The 19,033-nt window shown below is 42.7% G+C and overlaps 1 long non-coding RNA gene across 2 annotated transcripts; it reads left to right on the top strand.

Annotated features, from left to right (window-relative positions):
• The first annotated feature begins 715 nt into the window (after positions 1–715).
• On the top strand, positions 716–18,661 carry LOC116216489 (uncharacterized). Of its 2 annotated transcripts, none has more exons than XR_004159335.2 (7): positions 716–1,011; positions 1,562–1,693; positions 7,397–7,416; positions 8,196–8,315; positions 10,206–10,366; positions 10,486–10,637; positions 17,011–18,661. It is a non-coding gene; the product is annotated as an uncharacterized LOC116216489 (long non-coding RNA). The 2 variants fall into 2 exon arrangements; XR_004159334.2 differs by lacking the exon at positions 17,011–18,661 and adding an exon at positions 11,267–14,046.
• The last annotated feature ends 372 nt before the right edge of the window (positions 18,662–19,033 follow it).

Here is a 19,033-nt window from a genome sequence, read left to right as displayed (position 1 = left end):
AGTGGAGAAAAACAAGCCCTTCCAGCGTTTCTTGATCTCAATTCAAAGGAGAAGGCTCAAATATGTTAGATTAGTATTTGGTTGGGTCTGCATGTCAGGCATCTATAAACTGCAACATGAGGAACAAGTATAATTTTTCACACTGGAAATAAACTATTGGTGTGAGCAGTGCTGCCACTATCAGATGAGTGTCAGAGTGCTTGTCTGCACCAAGGACTGTCACACTTGGCTTCAGTGTCTCTGAATGTGGTATATAAAGTGGGGGATGTTTTGGTTTTCAGTCTTTTGAAAATGCCAAAAGACATTTTTACTTCTCCTAATACCTTGTTTTATTGTTCCAAGCTGACCAGAAAACCACTGCGGGCTCTCTCCTTTCCTCTGTGATCTTAAAATAGTGTTGGCCCTTTTTCCCTCTCATTCTCTCAACGGTATCAAAGTGCTGCATTCCCCACTTCAGCTCTCTTTTCATGTTTTAGTTCCTTTTGTTAGTTGAGGCAGATGATGCATTTGGGATTCATTTGTAAGGCTCAAAAGCTTTTAGGTAAAACATCTGTTTTGTCAGAATAACACACACTGTCCCTGGTGCTGGGGAAGGAAGGGAATACTGGGCTGCAGCAAACTTGCTGTATAAAGGGGAAGTGGCCATTCCTCTAGGGTCAGAGTCCAGAGGATCTGGACTTTGTTCATTCTCTCCTGCCTGCAAACATGGCATCAGGAAACATAAACACCTACAAGATAAAAGCAAAACCTAATCCTAGAAAAACAAGCCTGACTATTTACTCACCCAGATCTAACTCTGGATTAGACCCATGCAACTCACACTGGAGCCTAACAGTAGCTGCTGTTGTTCATGCTACTGTGAGAGAACATTCTGAGAACTGCCTTCACAGAGAGCCCAGAAATCAGGCAAGAAATCAGATACAAAGAAGAAAATGGGGTAACAAGACAGTGCCACGTTACTGTAAGAAAAGCATAAATCTTTATACAAGGGGGTGGACTGGAGAACTTCAGGTATGTACATAAAATAGAAGGTTGTTGCAACAAACCTCGAATATTTTGTTAATCTTTGCTGTTGCAACAAACCCCAAATATTTTGTTAATCTTTGCTGGGAAATCAGTATGAAAAATTCATCACTGCATAGTCAACTGTCGTATCTGTTGTCCAATCTACTTGACCCAGCCTATGATAAAAGGAAAGGCAAGAGATACTGATTTCTGATGGACTTTCCCTTGAGAACATGCTGTGAGAGGGAAGGTCGTGCTCGTCAGTTTGCAGAGCACTGCAGAGTGTCTGTAGGCGTCCATAAGGCCCTACAGATATCCTTTTATAAGTTTCTCTCTGCCTTCCTTCTCTTCATCCATTTAACATAAAACATGATTGTTTTGTAGGCCCCATCAGTGAAGCTTCAGTCCCATTCAATCAAAACTAAGTGATGTGGCTTGCCATAAATATGGTGATTCTAATTTCAGATGCTCCGTCTTTTATCAGCACCAAACTGGTGTAACTGAGCATAAATAATGGCTAACTCTGCAATCCCTAATTTTCTTCTCCTTCTCTCAGGGGTTTCCATGTGTGAATGTTTAAAAGAAAAACCTTATTCATGCTGGAGTGGAGAACTGACAATCTGGGAACACAAAAAGAAAAATGAGGAGCCTTAAAATATGAGGACTGGCCGAGTCTTGAATTCTGAAGGTGAGACTTGTGCAATGAATTCCCTTCACCACTCTTTGGAGTAGAGTTCACACAGTTATCTGACACCATGCAGCATCCTCTCTTCTGCTGTACGACTTATCTGTCAGATCCCAATTTGCCTGAAGACAAGTAGGACAGAGGCTGTAGCACAGGGATGCAACCTGGAAAAGCCTCCTTATTCGTGGCTCCCCGTCATCCTTTTCTGCCAGGCTACTTACATACACACCAAATGCTCCACCTACTTTGGGTCTTTCACACACTTAGACTAAATAAATTTCAAAAGTCAGAGGGCAGAATGAACATTATGGACATCAGGTAGATCCTTCCACACAAATTGTCTGATGGAGAGGAGAATGGTGTCTTCTGCTTTCAAAGAAAGCAGATGGAATCAAGCCCTGAAATTTTTTTGCAGCTATTTTAACTCAGCCACCCTGCACACCAACCTTTAGGCATAAAAATGATACAATATTAAAATGAAAGAGGTGCAGCAATTTCAGTTCAGTTCAGTTCACTGGGTATCACAATTTCACATTTCTTAGCTATGTGTGTGCTTCAGCTCTCACAGAATACAGAATCACAGAATCACAGAATCTTAGGGGTTGGAAGGGACCTCCAGAGATCATCAAGTCCAACCTCCCTGCCAAAGCAGATTCCCTACACCAGGTTGCACAGGTAGGCGTCCAGGCGAGACTTGAACATCTCCAGAGAAGGAGACTCCACAACCTCCCTGGGCAGCCTGTTCCAGTGCTCCGTCACCTCACCTAAAGAAGTTCTTGCACACATTTGTGCAGAACTTCATATGCTCCAGTTTCTGGCTATTTCCCCTTGTTCTGTCTCCACACACTGCTGAAAACAGTGCAGCCTCGCCACTCTGCCCCCCACACCTCAGATATTTATAGACCTGGATCAGGTCCCCTCTCAGTCGTCTTTTCTCAAGGCTAAACAGACCCAGTTCACTCAGCCTTTCTTCATAGGGGAGATGCTCCAGGCCCTTCACCATCTTTGTGGCCCTCCGCTGGACTCTTTCCAAGAGATCCCTGTCTTTTTTGTACTGGGGAGCCCAGAACTGGACACAGTACTCCAGATGAGGCCTTACCAGGGCACAGTAGAGGGGGAGGATCACCTCCCTCGACCTGCTGGACACGCTCTTCTTCACGCACCCCAGAATGCCATTGGCCTTCTTGGCCACGAGGACACACTGCTGGCTCATGGCCAACCTGTCATCCACCAGGACGCCCAGGTCCCTCTCTGCAGAGCTCCTCTCCAGCAGCTCATCTCCCAACCTGTACTGGTGCATGCAATTATTCCTCCCTAGTTGTAAGACCCTACACTTGCTTTTGTTGAACCTCATCTGGTTTCTTACTGCCCAGCTCTCCAGTCTGTCCAGGTCTCAGTGAACGGCAGCACAGCCTTCAGGCATGTCAGCCAATCCTCCCAACTTCGTATCATCAGCAAACTTGCTATCATCAGCTAGAATGTACTAATTGTAACTCGACGCAGACAATATTGTTAAAAAGGATTATGCAAAATGGTACACATAACTATTCTTCTCTCCAAAAGTGAGAACTGTAGTCCAGTTTTGGAACAGTCTGTGCTTCCCACTGCCTTTGCTGAGAATTTTCTTTTGGATTGATGGGCAGTATGCAGTTCTCAGAGCTTTCAGCTGGCCACTCCGACAGGTGATGTGGTATCACTATTTCTTCAATCCTTATGTTCTCTGTTGCATTGCCATATCCAAGTGGACATATTTCAGTGGTGAGCAGACAGATTCGAATAATGTCCTGGGGGACAGCAGGTCAACTCAGCAGTGTGCATTATAAAGAGAGTGGCCCGCAGGTTGAGGGAGGTTTTCCTCCCCCCCTCCTCTGCCCTGGAAGGCCACATTTGGATCACTGTGTCCAGGTCTGGGCTCCTGAGTTCAAGAAATACAGAGAACTTATAGAGAGTCCAGTGGATGACTGCAGAGATGCCTGGAGGGCATCCTTATGGGGAAGGTTGAGAGCCCTAAGGCTGTTCAGCCTGGAAAAGACCGAGAGGGGATCTTATGAATACTTATAAGTATCTATCAGGCTGGAGACAATTGAGTGGGACCAGCTCTTTTCAGTGGACCCAGCAACAGGACAAGAGGCAATGGACGCAAACTGGAATATAATAAGTTCCGTAGGAACATGAGAAAAAAATCCTTATTTTGAGGGTGATAGAGCACTGGAAGAGGCTGCCCAGAGAGGTGGAGGAGTCTCCTTCACTGGAGATATTCAAAATCTGTCTGGATGCTTTCCTGTGTAGGGAACGTTCTTTAGCAGGGAGTTGAACTAGATGATCTCCAGAGGTCATTTCCAGTCTCTACGATCCTGTAATCCTGTGATCCTCTGAATAAAAAAGCAGGCTAAGCTCACCACTGCTCCATACTTTTTTGTAACTGGCTGTTCTCCTGCAAGTTGGGTATGGAAAGCTGCCAGATCCTAGTGGTTGCCTTTCACGCTTCTATTGTGCAGATTATTTCAGTAGTTACAAGGCAATGAAGCTATCAGACACATATATCAACTTACAATCGCATGTGTACTTTCAGAACCGGTTTAACAACAGCTTGTGTTTCTGCATCTGTTGAAGGGTTCAAACTTACACATTGAAAGAAAAGGAAATACAGAACAGGCACCTGCATTTGTTGTTACAAGACACTGTGATCCTGCTCACTACAGTGGTGCTTTGTAAATTTTTGCAGAGCCTGTCTGACTCCAGGAGCTGATGGCTGACAGAGCAGTAAGAAATGCTTATATTGAGGCTATCTAACAAACAGTATCTTAGAGACAAAAGGCAAAAGGGCAGAGAGTCTTTACAAAGGTGCTTCATCAGCACTATATCAGACTATTGCTGTCTTCCACCTGGCTACCAGAATGTTCTTAGTAAGCATATTTTTGCCTTTTTAGGATGGTCAAAGATCATTTGCTCCTTATGGTAACTTACTGAAAGAAATCTAGAAGCACAGAATACTAAATTATCAGAATAGTAAAAAGTTATGTATTATTTACAAGCACAGTGTGAGCTGTCAGGTCAGTTAAATCAATTATTCACCATTTGTTCAATTTAGCTTTGTATGAATCTTCATTTTCTCACTCAGCAAATTCCAAATTTACTACAAAGCCTTCTGCCACGTCTATAATGAGAACAGACTGAAAAGTATAAAAAGGCAGACAGCTTACTAAATTTATAAGCAATTGCTCAAAAAATAATGATCAATGTCTATGCTTTATCTGGAGTACAATTTTTGAGCATAAATCATACATGATAAATATATAAATATATATAAAATTCATATTTCAAGACAGAAGGATTCAATTCTATCCAATTTTTGACTGTTAGTAGAGTAAAAGACTGAGACATTCCTGTAACAAATGGAGTGACTGAGGAGAAATTAGCAGATTTAAGACCAGAAAGTACCGTTATGATCCATGACCACTTGGATCACACGCAGCATAAAACCTCAAACAGGAACAACTGCAACAAATCCATGACTTCTGATTGAACTAGACCATTTGGAAGAGCTTCCTAATTTGGGCTTACCTTGATATTTCATATCAATGGAAAGGTCAAAAAAGAAATAAATGCTTAATTGTGTGACTAGACAGCCAGCAGGCTAAATTCAAAATCTTATCTGTTCCATGATGTACAAATTGTAATGCATTGCTAAGAAAAGTTGTTGGTATTAGAGACTTAAGTGCAGCATTGTTCAGGAAGCATGGAAACTGTGATCTTACCTACATTAGCTATATGCACCTTGGCCTTGCCCAAGAAAAAGCCCTCAGTTAAGAAGTCAAGAACAATCTCTTTTCTTCTCATACCTGGCCTTTCTTGACTGGGGCTATGTCAGTGGGTTAGGAAAAAGAAACATATGCATGAAAACAACTGATTTATTTGTTTATTGATTAAAAATCGTCTTTCGTTAGCTGCATAATGGGAGCTGGCCATATATAACTTTAGAGTGTCCCACTTGTGAAGCAGAATGAGTTGGCTCAAACTACATGAAACTTGTCAGCTTTTTATGTTTATTTATTTATTTTTTTTTTCCCACTGCAGTAGTCATTACCTAATTGCTTTCTGTAGTAATCATTGTTTTTTCACTGAAATGTTAATAATGAAGCCTCTGGTGTAGCAAGTGAGAATTTTCTCTCTATACTTCTCTCCTGCTGCATGGAATTCAATTATAAGAAAACATTAAATCATACCATCATTTTACTTTCCGTGTCCAAAATTTGAGGTGAACAGAATTCTTCAAAGGAGTAATCAGAAGAAGGTCCAGATTCTGCATTTTATTTAACATTGTGTAGGATGCAGCTTTACCCCTAGCTCCTTCAGAAAAACATTTCCAGTTCTATGCACATTGAATTAAGCTTACATAGCAAAGATGTCTTCACTGAGCCCAGCTGTCCTCATGAACTGCCCTTGTCACTGCGTACTTTGAAGGTGAGTTGTATTACTAGGAGTAGAAACTGGAAGTGTGGTGGAATTGAGCAGAATAATTATAACACGTGGAAGATATCTCCTGAACAGGCAGAAGTATGGCTGAAATCTGCAAGGTCTGAATTCTATCATTTCACTCATATTTCATTCTGATAAATCCAATGGGTTAGAAATAAAAAAGAAATAAGGCAATCTATGCAATCTCCAGACTTGCCAAGTAAAGATAGCTTGAGTTCAGATGAAGGATGGGTATGTATTTTCATAGTCCTTTCATTTCTGACTATTATAATTACTATTGCTCTTCAAGGTCTCTTACCATACAGAATGATATTTTTTGAAGCAAGGGTGATATTGTTTCTCTGTACGGAAGTGTTAAGGGTTACCTAAGTAGAAGAGAGAGCTTTTCAGTCTGTCTGTATTAAATACATAGACAGTGGAATAGGTAAGAAATGGGCTGGTTACTTTTATGAAAATTTGAGCATAGAAAAAGATTTATGTGCTCCACAGCAAAAGAATAGCTGGAGGGAAGTTGCATCCAGGGATTTGTGCTCATTGTGAGGCTGTCCATGTGGTTGACTGGACCAAATTACATCAAATGAGACAAACAGGTCACTACTACAGAGCAGGCTGCTTTCAGTGTCACAGTTATAACCTTCCTGTGTGACAGACTGAAACATAAATAACCAGTACAAATTACATATAGGCATATAGACAAATTGCATGTAGGCAAATTACATATAGGAAAATACAGATTATTACATAATAGGTTGAATGGGAGTGGTCGCAAGTTGCAGCAGGAGAGATTCAGGTTGGATATCATGAAAAACTTCTTGTCCAAAAGAGTGGTGAGAGATTGGAAGAGGCTGCACAGGGCAGTGGTGGAGTCACCATCCTTGAAGGTGTTCAAGAAGTGTAGAGATGGGTCACTGAGGGACATCGTTTAATGGGCAATATTGGTGGTATGTGGACAGGTGGACTAGATGGTCTCTTCCAGTCTTAACGATTCTACGATTCTATATAAGTCCTGGAACTTTAATTTCAAAGAATGGTCTAGAGAGATCTTTCAGAATAAGTGTTGAATATTCAAAATTCATTGGAGCCTTTACATTTCCTAGAGGAGCTTGGCATGGACAGAGGAGTTTAACTTAAAGCATCACTTGTGTTCTGTATCTTATATGATTCTCATTCCCATTTCAGTAAGTGTTTTTTTTTCTGTGCCTTTTGTTTCCTCATTAACTGGACCAGGACACTATATCTCAAAAAAGGTAAGGACATATTTTCAAAATATTCTGAAATATCATTTTAAAATTTTTTATTTATCTGCCTTTGAATGTAGATTGTTTGGAATCAAAACAATACATGAGAGATCCCAATAAAATATCAAAAGCCACCCTCAAGAAAAACAGCTTTATGAAGTCATTAATTCTTTAAAAGCTCATCAGTTTAGTTACTTACTGAAGACACTTGGTCCAGAGAGGCTCCTCCAACATTTTTATCCCATGTTGAAGTATGTTGCAAGTCTGACATTTTTTCCCTGTCTACCCATGCAAGAATGTAATCGAAGAAAAAACTAAATTAAACATTTATGATGGAAGCTGTATGAAAGCTGAGATAGTAGCTAGCACTAATGTGACAGCTTTCCAGTCTGGTACCTCGCAGACAAGCTTTGTTCCTGTCTGTTCTCCCTATGTTTCTTTGCTATTTAAAAAGTATTTTCATCGAGAAAACATCCAGTTACTCAAGTAGGAACTGATGTGTTTTCTGCCACTTTTAAAAATGATTTTTGTTTCTAAATGTCAAAGTCTGCCCAGTTGCTTGAAGCATGTACAACCTTGTAGCCAATGGAGAAATTGACCAATACCCTCAATGGTGATTAGAAGACAGTTAGTCCCTCAAACCCGTATTCAAAAGTGAGAGCACCTGGCAACTTCTAGAAATAGCCAACTCTCTGTTCCTTCTCTGAAACAATACATGTCATGATGGTGGGAAAGCTGGATTCCAGCACAGTGCGTCTCAGAAATAACTATAATTGTGACTTCTTTAGTTTAAAGGTCTGAAGCAATACGGAAAAGATGACCTACATAATGACCCAACCAACACTTTGTCACTCTACAGTGGTTCTTCAAATTCTGCTTTGACATCAAACAGCTTCGATTTGTTGCAGGTACCAAGGAGGGAGCAGAGAGGAAAAGATAATTGGGTCAGTGCTCCCATTTGAAAGGGAGCTTATGGTTCCCTGCAACTTTGACGGAGATTAAACATGTCTTGGCTACTTGGCACTGACCACATGAAATACAGAATCTAGAGAGACTTTCTGAGCAAGGACTTGACAGGCAGACATTTAAGATCATTGGTCTTTGCATCTTTTAAAGTAGAAGAGATATCTCAGTGAGGGATGATTGTAAAATTAAAAAAAAAAAAAAAAAAAAAAGTTATAACAGAAGTAAAAGGAACAGCCCTAAGCCCTGAATCATCAGGAAAACCAAACAAACTAGACTTTCACTGTTTGTAGTCACTGCGGAACACCTACAGTACAGTGTAGGAAATGGTCCATTGTCTAACATACTGTGTTGTCCTGAGACACAGAATGCAGCTAAATATCCTGGACATTCTTTCTCACTCTGAGTTCTCTATGGTTTCTATTAATGTAAGCTCATTCTGTGGAGGATGAGATATTTTTCCACGAACCACTTCTCTTCCCTAAAGGATCCTCTCAGGGCAACTGCTAAATTGTCCTGCAAGGCTGAATATGCTCTGAATGTCAGAGCATAGCAACTGAAATGTTCAGCAACATAAAATCAGCTGGAGATGCTATACAAGAAGAGTATGTTTGTACTAATATTTTCCAAATAAACCCATTCAGGATAAAAATAACTTCCTTTTTTTCTTTTTTTTTAATAATGTCATATTAAAGGACAAGCATTGCATCAGCAGACTTACACAACACATTTAAAATCCCAGAGAAACAATACATCGTACATGAAGAGCTTCCTACCAGATTCATGCAGCTAATGAAATTCTATGCAACTTCTTCCAGGAAAATAGCTTGCGTACTCTGAAGCTATATCTAGGAGTTTTACAAACTGTTCTGCATGATTCATTCAGTGCTCGGTAGATTAGATGTTATTGAATTCACATGAGTTCATGTTAAATAAAGTGAAACACAACATCTGCGGCTACTCATCACTCAAACATATGACATCCATTGCCAAACACAAGAGTGACTCAGTAATGTTGTAATTACCAAACTGGGTCAGTGGTGAAATAGAAAGTGGGGATTGTTATAACACCAACTCCTTAGATTTTCTGTGATCAGAACAGACTATCAGAGTTTGTGATACATGGCAAGCACCAATGATCCTGGACTGTGCACAAGGAATATGCAGGAATGGTATTTCATCCTGTAAAATTTAATTGTACAGAAAAGTGTAAGATGGAGCTGCCTTGTCCCACATGTTACAGTGGATTGAATGGCCTATGCTGCAAGTGCCGCAGAAATTCAACAGAGATTGGGGAGAAAAAAGGGGAAATTGTGAGTACTATATCTGCTTCTTATGTCTGACTCTACTTTAAACTTCCAGTGATTTCTTCCCAAATGGCTGTTCAGAACTCTGTCTGTTCTGTGTTTTGCCAGGGCCAGGCAAAGAAACAGAAGCAAAGGAAATGAACTAAAGAAAAAAAAAACACAAAACGAAACAAGTAAAAAGCAATTCTGTGTCAAGTAAGAGCCAGAGCATGAGATCAGTGTGTACTAAGCACAACTAGAACAAAGTAGATATCACACTAAGGGACATGATTTAGTGGGCATGGTGGCAATGGGTTGATGGTTGGACTGGATGATCTTAGTGGTCTTTCCAACCTTAATGATTCTGTGATTCTATGGAAAGCTGGGAGACTACAGCTCCGGATAAGGCCGTGTTATTCATGTATGATAGCCTGCATGGCAAAGGTCAATCTCAAGTCTATGCACCATGCAAACTAGAAACGCTGATGTGCATCAAGAGGAGACAGGGCTATGTGACTAACGCGGTTTGGCTTATTTGGACTTTCCTAGCCTGCAGGACCAGAAGCAGTTGAGGAGAAGAGAGTGGCCTTTGGCATGCATCTACTACCGACTCAAACTCAGAGTTTCCATTCCATAGGAAGACATCTCCATTGCTCAGTGCCCCACCCCCGGCATGTGCATACTCATTCTTTGTTTTGATAAGCAAATCAGTGAGTGCTTTAATGTATTATACCTGGGGGAATTTAACTCAGAATTCTGTGCTCGGGTTCCAGGAGGATGTAGTTATTTTTTACACCAGCAATTTGTGTTTTGTTTCTTTTCCAAATAGGACAAAAAAAGTTAGAGGGTGGATTTTTGCCTGGTTTCCCTTCTAAATCGCCATTTATATCCTGAGATCAGCTGACATCCGTGGAACCGTCAAAAAATCTTCCTTTTGCAAGACTTCAGAAACAATGCAGATATAGAGAAAATAAAAATAAGGTAAGAAGATACAGGAGTCACTGCCTTGCCCTTACTCTCATCCTTGTTGCTACTTTCATGAACATCAAGTAGCCCTGCCTCACAGCCACCAAAGAATGAACATCTGACTCTTATACTACATTCACACCCTCTGCTCAGCTCTTATCCATCTGGAAGCATCGAAAAGTTAGTTTTGGCCTCAGAATAAACATAAAATTTGCTTTTCTACATATGAAAAAGCACTTATCTTTCAAGGGAACAGCAGTGGAGGATAATAAACAAAATTAGATATTAGTTGTTTCTCACTTAAGAGGGCCTTGCTCTGAAATCTGAACGCTGTCCTGGCTGACATAGAAGCCATCATATTCTTGTAAGACTTAGGTTTTTGGGATGCTGAGCTATGGGGCTGGTGAATGTGAAAGAAAGTTCAAAGAAATTGAGTGATGATTTCAATATAACCAGTCTTTCACAATTGGGTGAAAATAGCCCAGCACCATGGTTCAAATCAGTACTTGATAGCTGACATTAAGAGCTATATACCAAGTCACCCAGACCCGTTTTTCTTCCTCCCAAACTCTTTATCTTAATGTTCATTTACTTACCTGCTGTTATAGCAAAGACTTCTGCCAACTCTTTGCTCTGATTTCCAGATACTCAGCCCCTAAGAACACAGTGCTGAAGACGGGAGACTTCAGCAAGCTCTTCAGGCAAAATTTGAGAAATTTTAATACCAGAGGAGTTCAGGAGTGCAAATGTCAACCTTTATCTGTTACACCTTTCTAGGAGAGCTATTTATAATGCACCTACCAACCCAGTTGGCATGAGTGAGGCAGGGCCATGGGATAGAAATGGTCCACTTAATGCTGAGGCTGGCACTTTGTGAGGCCAACTCGGGTCAGGGAAGAGGGAAACGGATCCTCCATAAATAGCAAATGTCTCACAGCTTAAAAATCGTGACAAGTCTTTCATTTGAAACAACTGCAAGGAGGGTGCTGAGAAGACCGAAACTCCAAATATCCCTTGTTCAGCAAGCTGCCTGGCTGGGCTAAGAGCATGTTGGATCATGCAGTCCTTGAGTCAAACATACTCCTCTGTTCACTCTTCCTTGATTTTATAGCTGCTTTTTATAACAAGCACACAGGCACCTTACACTGCCGGGTGTGCACTGTAATTAGATTTTAGCTGCTGCTTCAAACTACAGCTGGTATTTTTAAAAAAGCTGCAACGTTTTCCTTTCAGTTTTCACTACCCCTCGAGGCTACTTCTGGCATTTTGGGGAAAAAGAAAAGCAGAGCACCCAGATGAAGCATTTTTGTGTGTGCTTGTGTTTTTATGGGAGAAGAGTGTTTGAACCACACCCCGAAGGTTTTCAGTAAAGCCAACCACTGTACTCAGATATGGATTTATAGGGCAGCATCAGCTCTCCTCCTGGGCCTGCCAAGACTCATGTGTCATAGAATCATAGAATCGTGGAACAGCTGAGGTTGGAAGAGACCTTAAAGACTACCAGATCCACTGCCCTGCTGTGAGCAGGGCTGCCACCCAGCAGATCAGGCTGCCCAGGGCCCCATCCAGCCTCTTGAATGTTTTCAGGAATGGGGAGATGCCCCAAGCAAAAGTTGCACACAACCTATACCTCCTCAAGCAGTTACCACTGCCTCCTGACATCTCTGTGCCTCCTGCATTGATCTTACACCCCCTCTTCTTCACAACCTCTGAACTTCTGGATCCAGGAAGCCCAGCATGTGGGCCATCTGATCAGCTCCACTTCAGCCATGGGCTCAGCTGTCCTGGTCTGGCCCCACCAGTGCTGCAGTGATTTATTTACTTTTTCCTCCTCTGAGTGGCCACATGCCCATCAGTGAGCTTCTCCCTGTCATCTGACCACAGATAGCACTGACCCATGTATCAAAGCTGAGGTCTGTATTCGGTTGCAGATGACATCTAGCAATCAGCTTTTTCCATGTGTGCTGTTACTTATACCACTTCATTCAGGCCAGCATTTGGCCAATTTTATCAACTCCATCTCTGCTAGCATGAGACACAGGCATTACAGGCTGAGCAAAGGTGTGTGAAGCCCTCCAAGCTTGCTGGACTAAGGATCACATTCCAAACACTGTGCAGATTTAGGGCCATCAGATCTGACCTCCTGAGTGATGCAAGACATTGACATCCATGTGGGCATTCCTACATTCAGCACTGGTCTGTCTGTGCAAGATGGCAAACAGGGAGCTGTATGGAGCAGATAGTTGACCATGAGGAGGTACCAGCACTTCACCAAAGAGTGTCATTCATTGCTCCCATCCCACCCAGTTTTGCCCTCTGAGACTGCAGTTAATTGAGAAAGCCCTTGAATCCAAGCAGCTGCCATAAGACCCAGCCCCCGGCCTTCAGAGTTCAAGGGGGAATTCAGGGTGGCTCCTGTGTGATCCTGCTTTTGGCAGTCACTTCTGATAGAGAGGAGGATGGCAGCAGATGAGGAAGCAAGGGGCAGGCTGGACTGGTGCCCAGGGGCAAAGGAGTGCATTCCTCATGTTGTTATAAGCACCAGTGGTAATTACAGAATAATTTGGGTTTGATTTCAAACAGCACTAAAGCCCCTTTCTGCCACTTTGGAGACAGAATACAACCTAGCTAAGTAGACCGAAACAGCCTGTAAGAAGATGGCCATGGCATGAGTGTGAGCAAGGAAGAATATGCTGATCCTCTCAATGCCTTTCTAAAGGGCAGGGTGAAGATAAATATATCCAAGACCTGCTGGCTGCAGCTATCAGCTCACAGCAAGGCAGGTTTGCTGTGTGGTCTGGGAGAACAGGTTGAGCTGCGGTCACTGCTGAGCAAAAGGTGACAATTGCAGATAAGGAAAGGGGCTGGGGGTCCTGCCCAGCACAGTTCTTCTCTGGCAGGATACAGTGATCTCGGATAGAGCTGACGCCGATCAGTTTTGCTCCTAGCTCCCATTGGGATGGGAAAGCCTGGAGGCAGGCTGGGGCTAGAGGAAGCTGCAGCTGCAGCCTGGAGTGCTCTGGCTAATCTCTTCTCAAAGCCGCTGAGATCTGGACAGCCCCAGGCTGCCTAAGAGCAAGGGGAAGAGGAAAGGTTACAGAAAGGCCTGTGTGTCCTCTTCCTTCTTTCTTGCCCAGAGCACACAAGGCTGATTTGGGTCTGCTGGATTTTTACAACCAGGGTGTGTTTCTGCAGAACAAATTGTGGCTTTCAGCTCCGTAGGACAGTTTAGAAGAAAATCAGTCCTTCCTTGCCCCTGCTTGCCACAACAGAGGGGTCTGTGTGTCAGGACCCCCCACCCAACACAAGGCCAGGGGCTGAAGGTGATGGAGGCAGACAGGGGTAACCCACCCTGGCGTTTCATGGATGCCATGCTTCAAAACCTGCTACGCCTGTTGGCTCTTTTGTTTCGTGACATTTAACACTGAGCGTTTACAATCCAGAGTAATTATCTTTTCCTTCTGCTTTTAAGGAGGACTTTGGCAAAGGAAAACACTTAACTTTCGTCTCTTTTATTTCTCCCCACCCCTGCCTCCTGCCTGGCTGCCGGTGGGAAGGAGGGCGGATGCCCCGGCGGTCTCTCGGCAGGGACATGCTGCCATCCAGCGGCTGCGGCCACGCGGCCCCGAGGATGGGGATGTCGCGGAGCACCGCGCCGCGCGCTGTCCTCCGGGGGCGGAAGATGCTCCGAGGAGCGCTGCTGGGGTCCGACCCAGCCCCCCTGCCCCACTGCTCTTGTAGCCCTTCAGCAAAAATGTTCATGGAAGAGAGAGGAGAGCATGTCCTTTCTATTTTGAATCTCTTTTTTCTGTTTTCTTCCTCGCCGCTGGATGGACAAACATTTGATTTTAAAAGATTAGGAATTTATAAAGCTTTGTAAGTGATGACACCTAGGGTACCCAGCTTCATCTTTTCTGAATAGCTTAATTCAGATTAAGATTCTTCCTAAAATTAGCGAGAGTTTAGCAGCAGTGGAGGTCACATCCAAGGCAAGTTCATACATTGAAGTGAAATCCCTGGGAATTCACAAACTGGAACAGGTTGCCCAGAATGTTTATGGAGACTCCCTCCTTTGAAGATCTTCAAAGCCACCTGGATGTGATCCTGGGCACCCAGCTCTGGGTGTCCCTGCCTGAGCAGGAACAGGAACTTCTGAATGAACCAGATGGACCCAGAGGTCCCTGCCAGCCTCAGCCATTCTGGTATTCTCTGAATATTCATAGAATCATAGAATTAAAAGTTTGAGTTGGAAGGGACCCTAAAAGGCCATCAAATTGAACTCCCCTGCAATGAACAGGGACACCTACATCTAGAGCATATCAGAGCCCTATCCAGCCAAGGACAAAACATCCATCACATCATCTACAACCACTCTCTTCTTTATGTGTCTCATGCGCAATGGAGGTCACTAAACAGGACAAACTTGCCAGCACTTGACACCATGCTATTATATACATCCCACTAACTGTGATGATGTTGTCAGTTCAGGTATTCACAGAATCACAGAATGGCCAGGGTTGAAAGGGACTTCAAGGATCATGAATCTCCAACCCCCCTGCCACACGCAGGGCCAACAACCTCCACATTTAATACTAAACCAGGCTGCCCAGGGCCCCATTCAACCTGGCCTTGAACATCTCTAGGGATGGGGCATCCACAACCTCTCTGGGCAGCCTGTTCCAGCACCTCACCACTCTCTTGGTAAAGAACTTCCCCCTGACATCCAACCTAAATCTTCCCTCCCTCAACTTAAAACCATTTCCCCTTGTCCAGCTGTTACCTACCCTTTCAAAGAGGGTAGATTCCCCTCCTGTTTGTAGGCTCCCTTTAGGTACTGAAAGGCTGCAATGAGGTCATCCTGCAGCCTTCTTTTCTCCAGGCTGAACAAGCCCAGCTTCCTCAGCCTGTCTTTGTAGGAGAGGCGCTCCAGTCCACTGATCATCTTTGTAGCTCCCCTCTGGACCCTCTCCAACAGCTCCCTGTCTTTCTTGTACTGGAGGCTCCAGACCTGGACAAGAACTCCAGTTGGGGCCTCACAAGAGCAGAATAGATGGAGACAATCACCTCCCTGTCCCTGCTGGCCACCCCTCTTCTGATGGAAGAAGTAGTCCTGAAGAAGTCCTGCCCCATCCTGTCCTCTGCCCCTCAGTCCACCACTTCATCCTTCCCTGTCTTCACTTTGCCCCTTAAGTGTATCTGTATGTTTCATTTTCATACAGATTGCTTTCCTGAACAGAGGTTGCCAGATAATTGTACTACAAGCAGTACAAGCATGAACTAAGATACAAGTATCGAAGCAAAAATCAGACCATAATCCAGGACACACTGTGTCAGGTTTTCCACCATTGGTTTACACAGAAGCTCTCAGTGAGCTATAGGATGGTGTCCAACAGTGGATGTCCTAAGTACAACCTTCAAAATGGCAGACAGAGCAGTTCAGCTCCCAGAGCTACCTCCAGCTTTGTGACCTAACTTGCTATCCAAATGTGTGAGGCATAGGAAGAAATGTCCTACTGCTCGGAATACCTGAGATGTTGCCTCACCTGTGAAAAATTTCAAATGAATCATGTGTCACATACAGCACAAGAGGTCAAGGTAGTCCTTTGTGACACAGTGGATGTCTACTTTGCCTGTAATTGTATGTACACATGAAAACACCCACTCTTGATGAGCCAAGAACTCAAACAAAGCATGAAATTTGAGTAACTGACGTCAGGGATGTTGTTTGACTAATGAATGAAGGAAAGATCTTATTTTCCCCACCTTTGAGCTCTGAATGCTTTGTTTACTATCAGGATTAAACCTGGAGAGAGTGACAAACCATGACTACAAATCCCAGCTGATGATACACCAGAGATGCTAGTTGTTCCCATCCCACACAGCTGGGCATGTATGTGTAGATTATGGATGAACATGGGACATTCCTCACTTAGACAAACTTAAAAACTGAAACCCAGACAAATCAATCAACCAAGTAATTGTGGGAATACAAGAAAAACTATTCAGACCAGCAGCTGTGGAGAAAGGTAAACAGCAAGTAATAAGCTCAATGCAACATGAAGGGAAGGAGGAGACTTGAGGGGAAAGAAGGGAGGATAGGGCATCTGGGGCCACCATTCGCACTGTGGAGCCTGCTGGTATTTCATGGAGTGGAATTTACCAGAGGCGAGGTATAGTCATGCCAAATTCCAGATGGGTATCATATAGCTGTATGCTCCACAGTGAAGGAAATTGTACCTTATTTTCCAAACCCTCCAGCCGGAAGGAACCTTGTCTGCCTCTTCTGAAGGACTCACTTGTCCAGTCACTTGGTTTCTCTGTGCTAAAGGACTCATTGATCTGTAGGCTGAGATGATCTTTTTCTTTTGCATTTTCCTTTTCTTTTCAGTGTTTGGTGAAGAGAGACTTCAAGATCTAGGATTGAGGACTAACAGGAACTCCAAGATACAAAGCAGATTTATATGGAGAGTTTTTGGTTAAGTGAAGTTTTTAGTTTGTCCCTTTTTTTTTTCTTTTTTCTTTTTCTTTTTTTTCTTTCTTTTTTCTTTTTAATGAGAACTCTTCTTCTCTGCTGCCTCCCTTTTCATAGTGCCCTGCTCCACAAAGGCTCTTGGGCTTTGGGCTTTCCATAGAGCATGACCCACTGATCCTTAAGGTTACCAAATGAGTGAGCAAGATGAGGGCCATAGGAATATCATGTGCATAGTGGCTAAATTACACTCACTATCCTACAGCAGTCCTATCCTATCTATCTGTCCCGTCCTTCTCACTCTGGGCAGAGCAAGGCTTTCTGGAGAAAGCAGGGAATACCCTGAAGCTAGCAAAGATCTAGTTTTAGTTTATCTTCTTTTATCTTCATTGTCATTGTTGATGGGAATGAAAAAAAATGGGCTTAAATTCCAAGGATCAAATGGGATCAGATAGATGGTGAGGAGACATGATTAACAACAATAATAAATGGAAAATTCACCCCACTAAATTCAAAAGGAAGAGTGAGGGCTGTGGGATCTCAGCAGCTTACAGGTGGGTAATTTTCCTATAATTTCTGCTCATTCTCAAAGGCATTTATCTCAAAATCTGTTAGGGCCACTTCTATTAGTTTTCTCTCTGAGGAATAATATTGTCATGTTGAGGAACAAGAGAACAGGACAACCTATGCCACCTCTAATGAACAAAGGGAGGGGGTTGTTTCTCCACAATTTTTTTTCCTCCAACCAGTTTAACTGGGATGCTGATGGGCCAGGCAGTCAAAAGAGAATTCCCTGGATTTATGTAAAAAACAGCTTCTTCTGCGATATCCCTTACTCTGCCTCTCCCCCTCTTCTGTGCATCTGAAGCTATTCACAAGCCCTTTCCACCCTACTTAATCTCCCCTCCTCCCCTTCTCATGGTAAAATCAACCCTCTACACTAGGCTTCAGCTGTTTTTTGGAGCTTGTCTGTTCACATCACTGAGCAAGGGATGAAGTAATGAAAATTACAAGCTGTGGAAATTTGATCTCTCTATTCTGTAATTACTGCTCTCTGAAATCTGAGAATATATATTTACTTTAATATTCTTGCAGAGGAGGGGAAGTTTCCCCAAGGCATAAAGCAAAGAGAGAGCTAGGAAGAAGGAACAGCATGAACCATTTGTATTTGATTAAATGTTATATACAGTAGTGAGTGGATCTTGTCTTTAAGGCTGACACAGAATCGCAGCATTCAACTCGTCTTGGTATTTAGAAGCAGTCAGTGTTTCCTCTTTGCTATGGACATTTCTATAAGGTAATTTGAAGGAGTCCTCATCTTCTCCAGCTTCCTCTACACATAATTGACAGTGTTTGCCATCTCATGATAAGATACAGGCATTTTGCTTAAAAGGATTTATCCTGAAGTCTTGTGAGCACAGTAAGAATCTTTCAAAAAATAAAGACAAAAAAACCTCACTTGCCAGCCTCAAAGTTATCATAAAAGCTGGAAAATATGAACAAAATAAACCTTAATGGATCCAAATCTGAGATAAATTAAAAAAAAAAAAAAAAAAAAAAAAAAAAGAAATCACTAGAATGTGTTTTAAATTTGCCTAGAGCTTTTCAAAAGTGTGACTATTTTGGGAAAGCAAGTTGGTACGGATCATGCCAGTACTCCTGTAGCTGTTATGGTATTTTCTAAGAATCTCCAAACATATCTTATTTGGTACATCCTTTAAAAAAACAAAGTCAGCCTCTGCCCTGAAGAGCTTAGACTATCATCTGTAGATTAGCTTCATTATTCAGATGGAACCATGGAATAAACCTAGTAGTCAGTTTCATCCACAACCAGGAATAAGGGACTAAAGAATCTCTGACCTTCAGAAGTCTCAATCTTCCATGTTTTATTTTGCTGCCCCTTCAAAACCTGTAAAGGGAAAGGCCTAGTTACATTTTCAGA

Source organism: Meleagris gallopavo, chromosome 3 (assembly GCF_905368555.1).
Source record: "Meleagris gallopavo chromosome 3, MGAL_WU_HG_1.1, whole genome shotgun sequence".
Taxonomy (NCBI): Eukaryota; Metazoa; Chordata; class Aves; order Galliformes; family Phasianidae; genus Meleagris; species Meleagris gallopavo.
Note: the sequence above shows the minus strand (reverse complement) of the source record. Positions and strands in the feature narration are given on the sequence as shown.